Genomic DNA, 15,867 nt, shown 5'->3' with positions numbered 1-15,867 from the left:
AGGCGAAATTATTTTTAGGCTAGTCGATGTCGGCAAGATTATGCACCGTTTGGCGAGCCGGTGTGCGTGTGTTCCCCAACTGTGTTGGCAAGCAGGCGACCAGTTGTGGATTTGGGATAACATTACTGACCGGGCTGCCAGTGTTTCAGAAGAGCTTTGTATTTGATCTTGCCTTCGAATCTACACGCAAACAAATTTTGTTGTATAATCTACCGAATCCATGGTAGAATTAAGAACTGCACCAACGATTTTCAACCGACTACAAAAATCTGTTAAGTCTACTATAATCTGGTCAAAATCACTGAGCAGTGCAGTAAATTTGACTATGTCCATAGTAGCATCCACTACAAAGCATTGTATTTCAGTTTATGATGCTAAACTTCTCAAATCAAGAATGTTTCTAGTCAAAAATACTACAACTCTGGTTAAATCAACAGAAGAAATTTTCTTGTGTAGTGATGTTGACTATGTTTTGGTAGAGTTAACAGATTAATGAAGTCGGTTGAAAATCGTTGGTGCAGTTCTTAATTTTACCATGGATTCAGTAGTTTCTACAATAAAATTCATTTCAGTGTAGTTATCCAAGCGATTTCGTTTGAACAGCAAATAAGCCATTATAAAAGTGCAAGGTTCTCAATTTCGAGGATTTTGGGACAAATACAACTTACAACGAACCAAATAAGAATTTATAACGTTTGCCTTCGAATCTAATTTTCCAACGATTCCTTTTAACCCTCTAATACCCAACCCCGCCTTTAGACGGGGTACACGTTGGAATTTTGTGTATTTTTTCGTAGCTCGGAAATCAAAATGATTTTATTTTTGGCTTATACCTTGACTCATAACACGCATATAAGAAAAAAAATTATGACTTTTGAAACTTTTTTGTATTTTTAGAAATTGTTTGAAAAATTGCATTCTTATATAACCTACAAATGCCTGGGCTTCATTTACGTGTAATATAAAAAATCGTACCTTTTATATTTTTCTACGATTAACCTATCACAAACGAAGAGCCTGGTGGTATTAAAATCATTTCAAACCTGTTTTTCCGTTAGTTACACGGAAAATAAAATACGCTCCGAAAAAAAATTAAAAATTTAATATTTTTAAAAATACCGTAACAATTTAAATTTTTATTATTGCCAAAAATCAACAACTAGAAAAGGCTTCAAGAAAAAATGAAAAAAGCTAGGGATGTTCAAAAATAAAAATTATAAAAATCAAAAACCAAAATTTAAAAATTTGTGAATAAAAATAAATAAATGCCCAAAACGTGTTTAGAACAATTTTAGATAACGAAAAATAATACTTAAATCGAAAATAAAAATTTGGGTATTAGAGGGTTAAACAGCAAATCAGCCTTTATCAGGGTGTCCATTCAAAATCAGTTTTACAATTCCCGGATTTCTCCCGGATGCCCAAGAAATTAGAAAACCAGTTGACAAAATTACCCAAACGACTTGATATTGTTGTTTTTTATTCTGATACGATATGGACAAATTTTGAGAAATAGATCTAAGTTATTTATGATTTTTTTTTAATTAAATTTATCAAACACTGTGAGCTCAAAACGGTTCGAAAAAACTCTATCTAGCGTTTTGGACAAAAAGATATAAAATATTGATTGAAATATCCAAAAGACCGTCCTCCTGGCGATGACATGGAGAAAATCATCGTGATCCAGTATAATAACTCTGGCAGGTCGTCGTCTAGTCATCGTCGGAAGAATGCACGACTAACTTCGATCCAAAATCGTCAACGAACAAATTTTTCTCCACTCCGCTCGCTCACCTTTCGCACAAGAAGAAGACGTACATTGTATATTCGCTTGCTACGCACCAAACGCCGAAGAATGCCGTCACAGAATTGCTTTTATTTGCGATTGAACCTTTGCTCGTCATGATACTACTATTGCTCTGTTGATAAGCGCGTGGAGTTGACGATTCAATGGTCGTTTGTTCGATTCCAGAGGTATTTTGTTTTTTTTTTCAACGAAGGCTCATAATCTGTCGAAGACACGTTTGTTTAGATTCATATTTTTAGTCGAAAGTCCCGAACGAAGATTCGACTATAACGAAGGAAGCTTATTTGTTCGTCATGACGCCGAGCCTATGTGCCGGATTGCTGCGGTAAATAGTAATGCAACGCTGGTTGAGTGACGATGACGATTCTTCCTTTAGATTCGTCGTCAACTTTGACGGCGACGATTGTCAACCCTGATCTAAACTTCATGGCTCCAGAAATATGCGTTAGACATGGCCCATGGCTGGTTCTTTGAGCTTGAGCTTGATTGGTTGCCCGTGGTTGCTACTCCAGTATCGCCAGATCAGCTGCACTTACACAAGGAACCAACCAGATGACTGCTTGGGACGAATAAACACCATCAGTATGGTGAACTTCTATTATTAGGCAACAATGGTGCCTGCCACGTCAGAATGCAGACCAATGAGGGGAAGGGGTAGGAGTTGATGATGCATTCAACTGGGCCCCATGGTAGACCGTATATACCACTGCGTCTACGCCAGTTCATGCGGGAAGGGTGAAGGGGTGGGGTAATTTTTATGGCAGAGAGGCTTGTTGGTTTGGTTAGCACACTGCCTATATATCAGGCGTAAGGAAAGGCGTGCTATAATGATGGAAGAATGGAAGCATAGGGAAACGGTTTATTTCTGTCCGGCTCGGGTTCTAGCAAATGCTATGAACTGTGATAGATTAACTGTGATATATTAAGAGTGGTGATAGAAGCAAGTGAAAGATACAACTACAAAGTACGAGGAAAGGGACGGGTCTGGGATTGAACCCGTGTCCTTCTGCTAATAAAGCAGAAGCGGTAGCCATTAGACCACCAACCCCACCTACAAATCAAAGGAAGCAATCAGCCATTTACGATAAGTTTGATCAATTCAGCATCATCAAAGCGACCAATCGACAAAGTTTTCAGCTTAAAAAAATGTCTGGCCCATGGCTGGCTCCTGGAGAAATTCTCGATCTGTTGAAACTCATCCAAGCAAAGAGCTGTTTAACAGGGACGATTTCTCCAAATACATTTTGTTGTTCTCCTTTGAAACTGGCTGTTACTTTTGACATTAACATTGATTTTGGTTACATCTTCCAAGCTTTTTTAAAAGGTTTTGTCAAGAATCTCTTCAAAAACCTAACAAAAATCTGTCCAAGGCTAACTAAAGGATCTCGCTATTCATTTATTCATCATAGATCTTGTCATGAATTTTTTTGGGATGATTGACAGAATTCGCTATAAATCTGTAAAAACCCATTCAAAATCTCGTAACGGCCTTATCAAAACATTGCCATAGCTCAAGGATTAGTCAAACTAGTGATTTAGACTAGTGGTAGAAATCCGCCGAACGAAACTCTTAGTTATTCTGTCCAGGATTTCAGTAGATCTCTGTAGATATATTTGGAATAGCTTTCCGCCAAGCTCTACAAATCTACTAAGAACTTCAAGCAGTTCTAGAATCCACTAAAAAGCTTATTAGCAATCTACTAATAACCATTTTAGTGATCCCTCAGAAGGAAATTTCAAGAAACTGTCAATTATAAATTTGATTCCAGCTAAGATATCATTAAATATTTACTTTAAATTTAAATGGAAATCTAACAAGCATCTCGCTAAGAACCTTGCCGGGTATCCCTATGTACATTTTTGGATATGTTTATTTATTTATTCATTTATTTGTATTTGATCCATCTGACATAAAATTTGTCTTAATGAATATAAGTAAAACTAAAAAACAAAACGAGCAACAAACATCAACATTACATGAAATGCACACTTAACTATGTCTAAAGTATTCAGCAAATCGATTACGAAGCGTCGTCATAGTGATGTTAAAATCGAAAAGATGATAAATTTCGTTGAATTTCGTTGCCATATATCTAGTTGGGTCATGCTGTCCGTATAGAGTGTTCCGACTGCCGAGACTGACAAAATTCCGTCTACGCAGATTCCGCTCCGGAGCGTAGATGCTAACATCAGCCAGAAGGGATGGCGAATCGATGTCCCCTTGAAGCAACTTGGCTACAAAAGCGGCTTGCGATACACAACGCCTGTTCTCCAAAGTATCAATCCCCAATAAACGACAGCGGTCTTCGTAAGGAGGCAGGTTACTGGGATCACGCCAAGGAAGATTTCTAAGGGCGTGGCGCAGGAATTTTCTCTGAACAGATTCAATTCGGGTAATCCAACTGGCGTGGAACGGACACCACACTATCGCAGCAAATTCCAGAATAGAACGAACTAGAGCGCAGTAAAGGGATCTCAGACACAGCGGGTCGCTGAAACCTTCTGTTACCTTCAGAACAAAACCAAGCTGTTTGTTTGCCCTCGAAACGATGTCATTAAAGTGATAGTTGAACGTGAATTCTTCGTCCAGCCAAACGCCCAAATCACGGACACGTTGTACTCGTTCAATCGCTGTACCAGATAGCGTGTATTGGAAATGAATAGGGTTCCGCTTTCGGTTAAACGATATAACTTGGCATTTTTCAATGCTCAACGTCATGCAGTTTCGTGAGCACCACGCTTCGAAATCATTCAACAATCTCTGAAGGTGATGGCAGTCATCCAAGGAGTCGACGATCATATAGACTTTTGTATCATCGGCGTAGAACAGCCTGGTCCCGGGCGGTAAGACTAGAGATGCGTCGTTGATGAATAGTGAGAACAACAAAGGCCCAAGATTGCTGCCTTGTGGCACTCCGGATAAATTCGTGAATGAGCTCGATTCATTAGAGCCTATTTTTACGCATAACGATCGGTTGGTGAGATATGATTCAAACCAATCGATGAAGCTATCGGACACGCCACATTTGCGAAGTTTTTGTAGAAGGATTCCGTGGTCAACACGATCAAACGCCGCTTTCAAGTCCAGATACACTGCGTCCACCTGTTTACCACCATCGATCGCTCGTATGCATTGCGTTGAAAACTCAACGAGGTTAGTAGTGACCGACCTTTTCGGGAAGAAACCATGCTGATCACTGGAGATGTACTGTTTGCAGCTATTGAATAAGGAGTCGTTGATGATAATTTCAAATACCTTTGAGCAGACACATAGTGAAGTAATACCACGGTAATTACTCACGCTACGTTTGTCACCTTTTTTATGAATTGGAAATAGGAACGACATTTTCCAACTTCGTGGGAATACTCGGCATCCAAGTGAACGATTGAACAGCTTCACCAAAGGTATAAGCAACGCTGAGCATCTTTTTAGTAGCGCTGGCGGAATCCCGTCTGGTCCAGGAGTGTAGGAGGGCTTCAGCTTGGTTATCGCACTTGCTACTTCTCGTTCAGAGATTTCAAACATTTCATAGCTGAAGACACCACGAGTAGTATCATCCAATGCAACATGAACTTGCGATGGCGCAGCAACGAAATTGTTGAAAGCACGTTGGAACTGTGCCGCGAAGAGTTCGCATTTGTCGCTGGCGCAGTCAGCTGACTGCTCGTCTAGGTACATCGATGTCGGTAGGCCGTTTTCATTCCTTTTCGAATTTATGAACGACCAAAATTGTTTTGGGTTCGTACGAAGGTTCTGTTCCGTTCTTCGTTTATAGCGAGCATACAGTAAAGCATTATAATTCCTGTACTCACGACTTGCTTCATTGAATGCCAATTTTGTCTGTTGCGATCGATTATTGCGATAGCACCGAAGGGCAGCAGAACGTCGGCGCCTAAGCAGACGTAATTGACCGTTAGACCAAGGCGGCTTGCTGGGCGGGCGACGCGGTGGAACATTATTCGTGACTGCTTGGAGCACAGAATTCGTGAAGAAATCGACAGCTTCATTAATATCAGGGATCGAATCCAGATGGTTCCAGTCAACAGACATTGATGCGACATTTAATGACTCAAAATTAGCTTTTTGGAAGTTAAATCCAGTGTAGTCGTGTGACATCTCGTATGTAACTGGCAACGGGCACATGACTATCAGCTCAATTGCAGTATGATGGTCATCAAGTGTCGTGAGTGCTTCGGCCGCTGCAAGAAGTGTGAAATTAGGCAACACAGTATCACAGACGAGGACGAGATCGAGGGTACGGTTTGTCGTGTTCGTCAATGTGTTGACCTGAGAGAGTCCAAGGAAGCAAAACCCATCCAAAAGTGCAGAACTCGCTGGGCACATACGAGAGCGATCTAGATCGATAGAGAGACGATTGTCCGCTTCAGCAGCCCAGTAGATGTCTGACTGATTATAATCACCAAACTGAAGAATTAAGTCGTTTTCTGAGAGGTTGTTGTGAACGGCTGCGATTGACTCAATATGACAACGAATAACATCCGCATCGTTCTTCATGTCAGGTGGTAGGTAAAATACCCCAATGCTCACATTTCTGTCAGGCAACAGGATCCTAACCCAAAGTTGTTCAAGCTGGTCATTGACAGGTGTAGGGTCCGAACAGCAATTGAATTGCGAAGAAACAGCTATCAAGACTCCGCCACCTCTCGATTTATTGCTGTTTAGAGCGCTGCGATCTGTCCTGAACACGGAGTAGTGACTCCCAAATAGCTGAGCTGACAATATGCGGTGGTCTAGCCAGGTTTCGGTTAAAACAATCACATCATAATCCAGCTCGGTAACAGCGAGGAAGAAGGACTCGATTTTTGTACGCAAGCCACGGACGTTTTGGTAGTAGATGCGCAGACTGGAAGGTATGAGATCGTCAGGTAGTATACTGTCAGCACATTCTGTGTACTTGCCTGACTGCACAGGTTGGGAGACCCCTTCACCACACCCTACTACAGGACCGGGACGGCTGTCGAGCGCTGGCTGCATGGTCACGACTGTAGAGGGGGACAAAGGGGCTCCCGTAGTGCTAAGGATTGTGCGTCCCGGGTGTTGAAAACGATGCTCGTTGTTACTACGCTTGTCAAAAGATGACGAATCAGCATTGGTCGCAGTAGCAGTGCCAAGAGAGATGTCTTCAGCTAAGCCATGGAGTACTTCTTCCAACGTCAAATCAGGATACGGTGAAGATGATGAAGTGTAGCCGGAGGTACTATAAATTTGATTCGTATCAGGCAGTGAAAGCTCTCGATCATCATTGTACTTGCCTGAGATAGCGGGCTGGGAGGCCGCCAATCCACAACTAGATTCAGGGCCAGGACGACTTTGAAGAACGCTGGCTGCAAATGGCGCGACTGAGCTAGAGTAACTGGCGACTCCCAAAGTGCTTTCTGTGGTGCGTCCTGGTAAAGTTGCTTGATGCATTAGATGTGTGGTAGGCGTCGATGGTAAGTTGTTGTGGTCTGAGCAGCAAACGTTCTGAGTGCAGGAAATTTTGTCACGCAACGAATAGTTTGAATTACAAGAATACTTGCCTAGGCAAGCTTGATGGAAGACCCCCTTTCGACCACCAATCACAGGACTCAGACGACAGTGATGAGCGCAGGCAGCAGGAGGCAGGACTGGATTGGGGCGATTAGGGGCTTCCAAAAAGCTTTCTACGATGCGTCTGAGTTGTGGAATTAGCGTTGGTCCATCGAGGTGGTAGGCGTCACAAATGGGGAACGTTCCATCGCCGGAGTGATCGAAATGGTAGGTGTGGTCAACTGAGGTAGCCACATGTTTTTTGAACCGGTGCCTTCAAATTCCCGGAACAGGATACCTTGCGGTCATGTGTCCGAGTTAAGTGCGGTCTCCCGAAATTTCGAGTCCATTCCGACTTTGAACGATATGAAACTCATTCGACTGGTGTCAGCGCCTCTTTTTACTAGTGGCTGGATCCTGGCAATGAACACAGTCTTTAACCAGTTTCTCAACTGATTCTGATTTAACACTAGGATGGATTCGTGAGAGATACAGCCAAAACATTTCAGGAGGTTCGGGAACTGTACGAACTTCCGTGAAAACATTGTCATCAGCTACGATTCTCGTGCCAGTGACTAATGGTTTGCTAGTAGACAATCCCTCATTACGTCGACGTTTCAGCGGAGGTTGGCGCACGAGTCCCCCGGAGCCAGAGAGGGTGGGAGTAGAAAGTGCAATCCCTTTGGAAAGCTTAGCAATCTGCTCACCTTGCTTAGCGATTTCCTTTCTCAGTTCGGCGTGAGCAAGTTCTTGTCTCTCGGTCATTGCGTTAATCGCATCACCAAACGATGAGACAGTGGCCTTGAAACGCGCACATTTCATTAGTTTCACACATTCATCGCACATCCAAAACAAGTTTGGACAGGTTTGCACAATGTTCACGAAATTCTTGTTCAACTTCGTAACCGAACATCTCAAATGAATCATCCTATCACAAAACGCCATACAGGAGACAGATTCGTCCTCTCCTTTGATAGGCTTTGCGCAGTGATCACACGCCGATGTCATGATGAATTAGGCACTTTAGAGGCAGCAACGGTGGTTTTCCAGTTAGGCCCTTTTCAAATGTTACGCTTGAATTTGGATTCTGCAGTGTCTCGTTTCTCGTTGTTTATCGCAGCACGGGAGAAGTACGGTAGCCGAAAAAGTGCACAGAGAGCACAGCAAGTAAAACAAAACACGGCACTAATATTTCGCAGCAAACAGTATATTTACGACGGTCGATTTCGCAATGTTTTCACGATCTACGCGTAAACGTCCACACGACAGGTGTTGTTCAATCACACGGCTTCCACAATACACGAAATTCAATTCCGATAGTGAAATTTACGCGAGAAAAAACGGTACTTTTGATTCCACTACTAATTACACGATATGTATTACAAATTCCTAGCCTACTACGACGGGTTGTAAAGATCTTAATCGTTGACTATCTCTCTACCAATTCATCAAAGATTAGTCATGATGCGAAGTACGAGTTACAGGTAGTAGTATCCATCCAGAGATTATTTTTTTGCGCAACCTTTAGTGCTTTGGAATTTCAACAAACCGGTAGTTTTATGTTTGAAAAGCATATTTTCCCGGGGTGTTCTCCAAATTCCCGGGTATTTCCCGTCTTTTTCCCGATCATTTGTAATTCCCGGGTTTTTCCCGGATTTCCCGGATGGATGGACACCCTGCTTTATAAAAGTGAAAATTTCGAATTTCTTGTATTTTAGAACAAATTGAACTCGCAACGAACTAACTTTTTTTTCGTGATTTATCAGTGAATTTCCTTGGAAATTTTCTAAAATCCTTGTTGCGAGTAAGCATTTATAAGGTTCGCATTACGTTCGAATGTATAGTTGTGAGGTCAAAACTTAGGATATCCTTACGCTCAAGAATTTCTTGAGAAAATTACTACTTTTAAAGCTGTAGTTAATTGTTCGATTGGAACTAATTCATTGTAAATCACATTGTGTTTAGAAATACTTGGAAACTTTCATGATTCACTTTGACTCAATTGTCTGATAATATTGCAGAAAGAAGCACTTCAACACGCATATTGAGGCAACATTTCTTCTTCTTCTTCTTCTTCTTGGCATTACGTCCTCATTGGATCAGATCCTGCTTGCTAAAGCTGCCATTTTCGCATTCGTATATCGTGTGCCAGTTACAATGATACTTTATGCCTAAATCTAAGAAATTTCCACTAAGAAAAGATTCAGGATCGACTGGGAATCGAACCCAGACACCACCTTCAGCACGGCTTTGCTTTGTAGCAGCGGACTTTCAGGAATTATACGTTTCGTATTTAAAAACAAACGTATGGTCTTCTGTCATGAAGTTTAAGATCCGAAAAGGTGTTATCAGTGACACGGTGCATGTTTTACTGCAATTACTTTTTTTTAAACTACTTAAGTTAACAAACATCCATCAATAATTGATGGTGCAGAATAATGATCAAATTTACGTCAGGATTACTGGGTTTGAACTGTCCTATCTAAATTTATTTATTCATATTTATATTTTTCCGCGTCAATGCATTTTTAATTATTATCATATTTTTATCGGTGTTCGGGAAGACTGGACTGAGTATTTTTAATGAATTTAGTTAGGGCCAAAATATCATCTAGGCCGGTCTGTCTGAACACCGACCATTTAACAGGATTGTTGAAATATATGTTTTTGATTCGTTTTAGAGTCCGAACCGATACAAACAGGTCCGAACCTGATTTTCCAGGATTTATTCTAAGAATACCTTCTAATTTCTAGAAGCACCATAGCTTAACATTATCGATAAGCGGTATTTATCGATGGATGTCAAAATGTGATGATGGCCTCTTCCACATTCGTTCCCTAAAGCTTCGATTACACAGTCCTTGCAATGCATGAACATTTGTGCAGGTTGTACGAATGTTTGCACAAACTACTACCAAACATGGTGTAGGAACATATTCTTGCATTAAAACATATTGGTTCGTCGAACTTGCGTTGCATAGTTGATAATGAAGGCATTGGTGTTGGAAGAGAATTTCTCCAGAGATATATCCAGGATTCTTTTTTCGAAAATCGCTACAAGGATTTTACCAGAAATGTTTCCAAGATAACATCAATAGTGACCCACAAAACGATTTCTCTAGGGATTCCACAACGGATTTCACCATAGATTACTTCACGAAGAACTATTGATCGTAACCAGATTTTTTCATACCAGATCAGATAGGGCTCCAGGTGTACCTTCAGCAGGGATTTATCCAAGGAATATTCCAGGGTTTCCTCCAGAAAAATCTCTAGACTGTTTCTTCTAGAGATTTCGCAACGAGTTAATAAGTTTCCTCTAGGAGTTTCTCCAAGAATTCTTCCATGAACTTTTACTGGGATTCCTCCAGAGATCTTTTCAAATATTTTCAAGCGATTCCTTATGATATTTCTTCAGAGCTTCCTTCATAAATTTTTCCAAGGACTCCTCCAAGCATTCCTCAAGAAAAATATCTAAAGAGAGTTTTGCAGTGATGTCTCCAAGGATTTCTCTAGAGATTCCTTGAAGGGTTACACTGGGATAACTTGTTTAACGACTACTCCAGAAATTTCTTCGAGGATACTTCCAGGGTAACCCCCAAGTAGTACTCTCGCAATTCCTCCATGAATTATTCCGGAGATTTCTGCAGGTATTCTTCACGAATGGCTCCATGGGTTCTACCAGGAATTGATACGGGGATTCCAACTGAAGTTTGTCCTGGGATTCTACAAGTAATAACTTCAGGAATTCCTCAAGGGATTTCTCAAAAATATTCTCCAGCTATTCTTCTAGAGATAGCTTTTTTCCAGCAATTCTTCTAGAGATAGCTTCAACAAAATTGCTACAGGAATTATTCCAAGGATTTTTATTTTCCTACATCCTGCAGGGATTTGCCTATAAGTTTATCTAGAGAATTGTTCTGGGCCTCAAATATTGTCTCCGGTAATTTTTTTTCTTCAATAAACTCCTTACTTGAAGAAATTTTTGGAACAATCCCTAGATAAAATCCTGGGAATTACTTGGAGGGATTCCAAGAGCATTTTTTAGAGGAATCTCTCGGAAAAATATTTCTTGAAAACTTATTCAAATAGTCCCAAGTCAGAAAAGTGAACAAACTAACTCTATCGATCCTACGTGTTTCGCAGACGAAATTCCATACGTTCCGCTCCTACCCAACTAGATTTTACACTTTTAGAACGTTAAATTCCACAATGACAAAACGGCGTAAGTAAGAATTTAAACTTTCGCAACCCAACCGCTCCGTTGTATGGAGAGACAAAGTGACTTAACCTCGAATCAACATAAAACACTACTTGAGCCGATTTTACACTGGTACAAAAACATCGAAAGTAACTCAATGAAACGGCTTATCATTTTATTATATTTTTTGTGGAAAACAATAGAAACTACCTTGTTTTTGAACGCGAGTTGATTGTATGCAAAATTTAAGCGATATACACGGCGAAAAATTGTTAAAAAGGTGATTCATTTTGAAACCGTTTTAGAAGACAGGTTGTAATTCTTCGTAATTAATTTTCTCAAAAACATATGAAAGTTACTTACGTCGGTTTAAACAAGTAATCGAAATTTAAAAATCCCAGTAGGATTTTATGGCTAAAAGAACTTCTGGGAGAATTTCTAAAGGAATCTCTGGGAGTTTTTGGAAGAACACTCGGGGACATCTCTGAAGGAATCCCTGAATAAAAACTCGAACAACTTTTGAAGGAACCATAAAAACAGTTTTCTGGAGAAATTCCTGAAGAAGTTTCTGGAGAAGTCTCCGAAGAATTATCTGGGCAAATTGCTGAAGGAATCCTTGGAGACATCTCTAGAGGCACATTTGGAGAAAAGCCTGGTGAAAATTCCTGAAGCAAATCCTTGGACAAATTTCTGTAAGAATCAATGTAGTCTCAGAAATAATCCTTGGGCGTATTGCCAAATTTTTGGAGAAATACATGGAAAAATGTCTGTAAGGAGCCCTGTAGAAAATAGTGTTGAGTAATCACCGGAAGAATTCTCTAGAGAAAACCCTCGAGTAATGGAATGGAGCTCTTTTGGAACTAGTCTACAATTTACGATTGTGATTGAAAATTCTCCCTAAGGGAATCTCTACAGAATCTTTCGGATAAATTCTTTGAAAGTTCCCTGGAGAAATAACTGCTGTAGATATGTATTTGAAGAATAAAAAATAAAACAAAAAACGACCTACTAAGTGGCTATACAACGAGTCAGCTAGTCGGAAATAAAACATCGGGAGGTTTGTGAAAATCGTCAATAAATTTATGGAGAAACATTTGAAGGAATCTGAAAGAGTTCCTGAAAAAATACTGAACAATGAGAAATTGGATGGGGGTCTCAAGAATTTTTAAAGCAGTCATCAGAAAAATTTCATAAATACGAAATAAATGAAAATTTAGAGGAATTCGTAGAGAAATCTCTGGAGACATTTCTTGTATACAATCTTAAGGAATGTTTGGAAAAGTTTTTGAGAGAACATTTTTCTTAATCATTAAAAACAAAATTTAGTAGGTTATTTGAAATGTCTCTTGCTTCAGGAATTTCACAATGAAAACCCAAAGATTTTTCTCCAATTATTTAAGTAACTCATTCAAGTGGTGTTCCATGAATTCTACCAGAATTCCTCCTCAACAAATGTATACTAGAATAACTCCAGAAACTCATGATGAATCTTACAAGAATTCTTCCAGAGAAGAATACCCCCTCCACGCCCGATTTCGTTTGAAAATTTTGCCATAGCTGAGACAAAATCCGCTTCATAGCTAAAATTCGTAAAATCAGCAAACATGTCACCTAAAACTAATCGAGCTGTAAGAACACCAGACCTGTAGAATTGTCAGAAAAATATGTGTTGACGTTCTTGGAAAAATTCAGTGAAAATTTCCAAGAGCAACTAATTACAAATTCAATAAAGGCAAACACCTTGATTATAAATTACAGTAATTCAAAGAGAACCTCTTGGTGGAATCTCTGAAACATTCACCTCATATGTACCAAAGAAAATCTTTGGAGGACCTGGAGAAACTATCTATATAAAATCCCAGAGTTGAGACATTTCTTGTATGCAATCTTAAGGAATGTTTGGAGAAGTTTTTGAGAGAACATTTTTGGATTTTTAGAGGAGTTTTCAACAAAAAATATCATTAGAAACAAAATTTAGTAGGTTATTTCAAATGTCTCTTGCTTCAGAAATTTCACTATGAAAAACCAAAGAGTTTTCTCCAATTATTTAAGTGACTCATTCAAGTGGTGTTTCATGAATTCTACCAGAATTTCTCCTCAACAAATGTATACTAGAATAACTCCAGAAATTCATGATGAATCTTACAAGAATTCTTCCAGAGAAGAATACCATCTCCACGCCCGATTTCGTTTGAAAATTACGCCATAGGGTAAAAGCACCGGTTTTGGCCAGTCTAAGAGAAAATGTCAATAAAAATTAAATGTAAAGCCGTATTTATACTACAAATATGTCAAATGCAAGCTTTCAATCCATATTATCTGTGTAAAATAGGAAAACTGAGCTAAAACCATTTTTTCGCTTTGAAAATCCCGTTGGTCAATATAGGCCAACGGAACCAGTTTCATCCAGAGATTGAACTTTGGGTCCTAAATTGGCCAATCGCATTGATTTCTCATGAGAGTGGCCAAATTAGGAGTGTCCTGGCTAAATTAGGTGTATTGGAGTTTAAATTATAAGGAAAATGATTTGTTTTTCTTATGTTTGAATCAATTTGGACGAGCAAATGAATGTAGCTCTATCATGTGAATGTGATGTACTGAACACAAAACGTTTCATGCTGATTGGCTATGTAAAACGGTGTATAATCCACTATGGCTACAACTGGCGTATGGCCAAAACCGGTGCTTCTACCCTAGCTGAGACAAAATTCGCTTCATACCTAAAATTCGTAAAATCAGCAAACATTTCATCTAAAACTAATCGAGCTGTGAGGCGGCATCCACAAATTACGTAACGCTCGAAGGGGGGAGGCTCGAGCGTTACGACTCATACAACAATTTTAAAATTTCCATACAAAAAGCGTTACGGAGGGGGGGAGTTGAAAATTTCCAATTTAAGCGTTACGTAATAAATGGATGCCGCCTAAGAACACCAGACCTGTAAAATTCTCAGAAAAACATGTGTTGACGTTCTTGGAAAAATCCAGTGAAAATGTCAAAGAGCAACTAATTACAAATTCAATAAAGGCAAACACCTTGATTATAAATTACAGTAATTCAAAGAGAACTTCTTGGTGGAATCTCTGAAACATTCACCTCATATGTACCAAAGAAAATCTTTGGAGGACCTGGAGAAACTATCTAAATAAAATCCCAGAGTCTATATGTCAGTAACGCTTTGAAATGTTTCATCAAAAAGTTTCATAGAGCGCTACAACAGAAACCTAAGAGCACTACAATAGTCAACGTCAAGCACAATAGTCAACGTTAGAACATTACAAATTCATATTTAGAGCACTACAACAGCTATTTAACAGAATATTCTAGCGTTTTCAGGAACATATTTCTTCCCAATTTGTGGAATATTCTCGAACTTTTCATCATTTTTGTTTTCGCTTTTAGGAACTTAGTAGATGATCAACACGTGAACTAACCAACTTTAAGCAAATTGTAGTTTTGTCGAACTAGATTCGGGTTGGGGTTGAATATTTGATTCAAAACGGGTTTCGCCAATTCCAACCAAAGACGATTCACGCTATGTCTGAACCAGCTGATTATAAAAATTAAAGCCAGCTGATTATGAAAATCGAATGAAAATCGGATTTGTTCTCGCTAAACATTAGGATTCGCTTAATATTTTCATAATCGGAAGGTTTTAAAATATTCTATCGGTGAAATTTTTTCCATACATTTTGTATGGGCAGATTTGGGTCACAAAAAACATCCTACATATAAATTTCAAAATCAGCTTCCTTGACCTTGTAAAAAGTTTAAAACTAATACGTTATCATCTCAAATAAATAAACATACATACATACAAAATATGAAAAATAGCTTAAAAGTTGAAAAAATCAAAATTTTTACCTATAGAATATTTTGAAACCTTTTGATTATAAAAACATAGACCAAATAATAATCTTTATTTCGTCTTTGGTTCTATTCTGACGTTACTGGAAAAGTTAGGCAGATACTCAACGCCTTGCCTATACTTGATTCATGTCGTAATTACGATTTCAGGTCCAATAAATAACCACTACTTTGGCAACACTGCCCCATTTGCTTTGAATGAAAACACAGTTATGCATAGTGGTACACGTCAAAGCGGCTAATCTCTCGATCCCATGCCTCCCCTTTCTCCTACACTTCTATCCAGCGACTATTCCTCCCACAAGGGGCTGCATTACCAAAATTTCAGACGGAACTAATCTTCCGAAAAAACCGCAGCACAGGTATATCACTTAGCAGCGCCTTTTAGCATAAACGTTTATGCTGTTCTATGTGTCACATGATGGGAAAATTCCACACACCTCTCTCCCCCTTCTTTTATCC

At 39.4% G+C, this 15,867-nt stretch overlaps 1 protein-coding gene across 13 annotated transcripts in view; it reads right to left on the bottom strand.

The window, feature by feature from the left end:
• LOC23687408 (disks large 1 tumor suppressor protein) overlaps window positions 1–15,867 on the bottom strand; it is a 181,970-nt gene that overhangs the window by 63,371 nt on the left and 102,732 nt on the right. The gene's annotated exons all lie outside the window — the stretch shown is intronic.

The sequence above is a fragment of the Aedes aegypti genome, chromosome 1 (assembly GCF_002204515.2).
Source record: "Aedes aegypti strain LVP_AGWG chromosome 1, AaegL5.0 Primary Assembly, whole genome shotgun sequence".
Taxonomy (NCBI): Eukaryota; Metazoa; Arthropoda; class Insecta; order Diptera; family Culicidae; genus Aedes; species Aedes aegypti.
The sequence above is the reverse complement of the archived record's forward strand: the minus strand, read 5'-3'. Positions and strand labels throughout refer to the sequence as shown.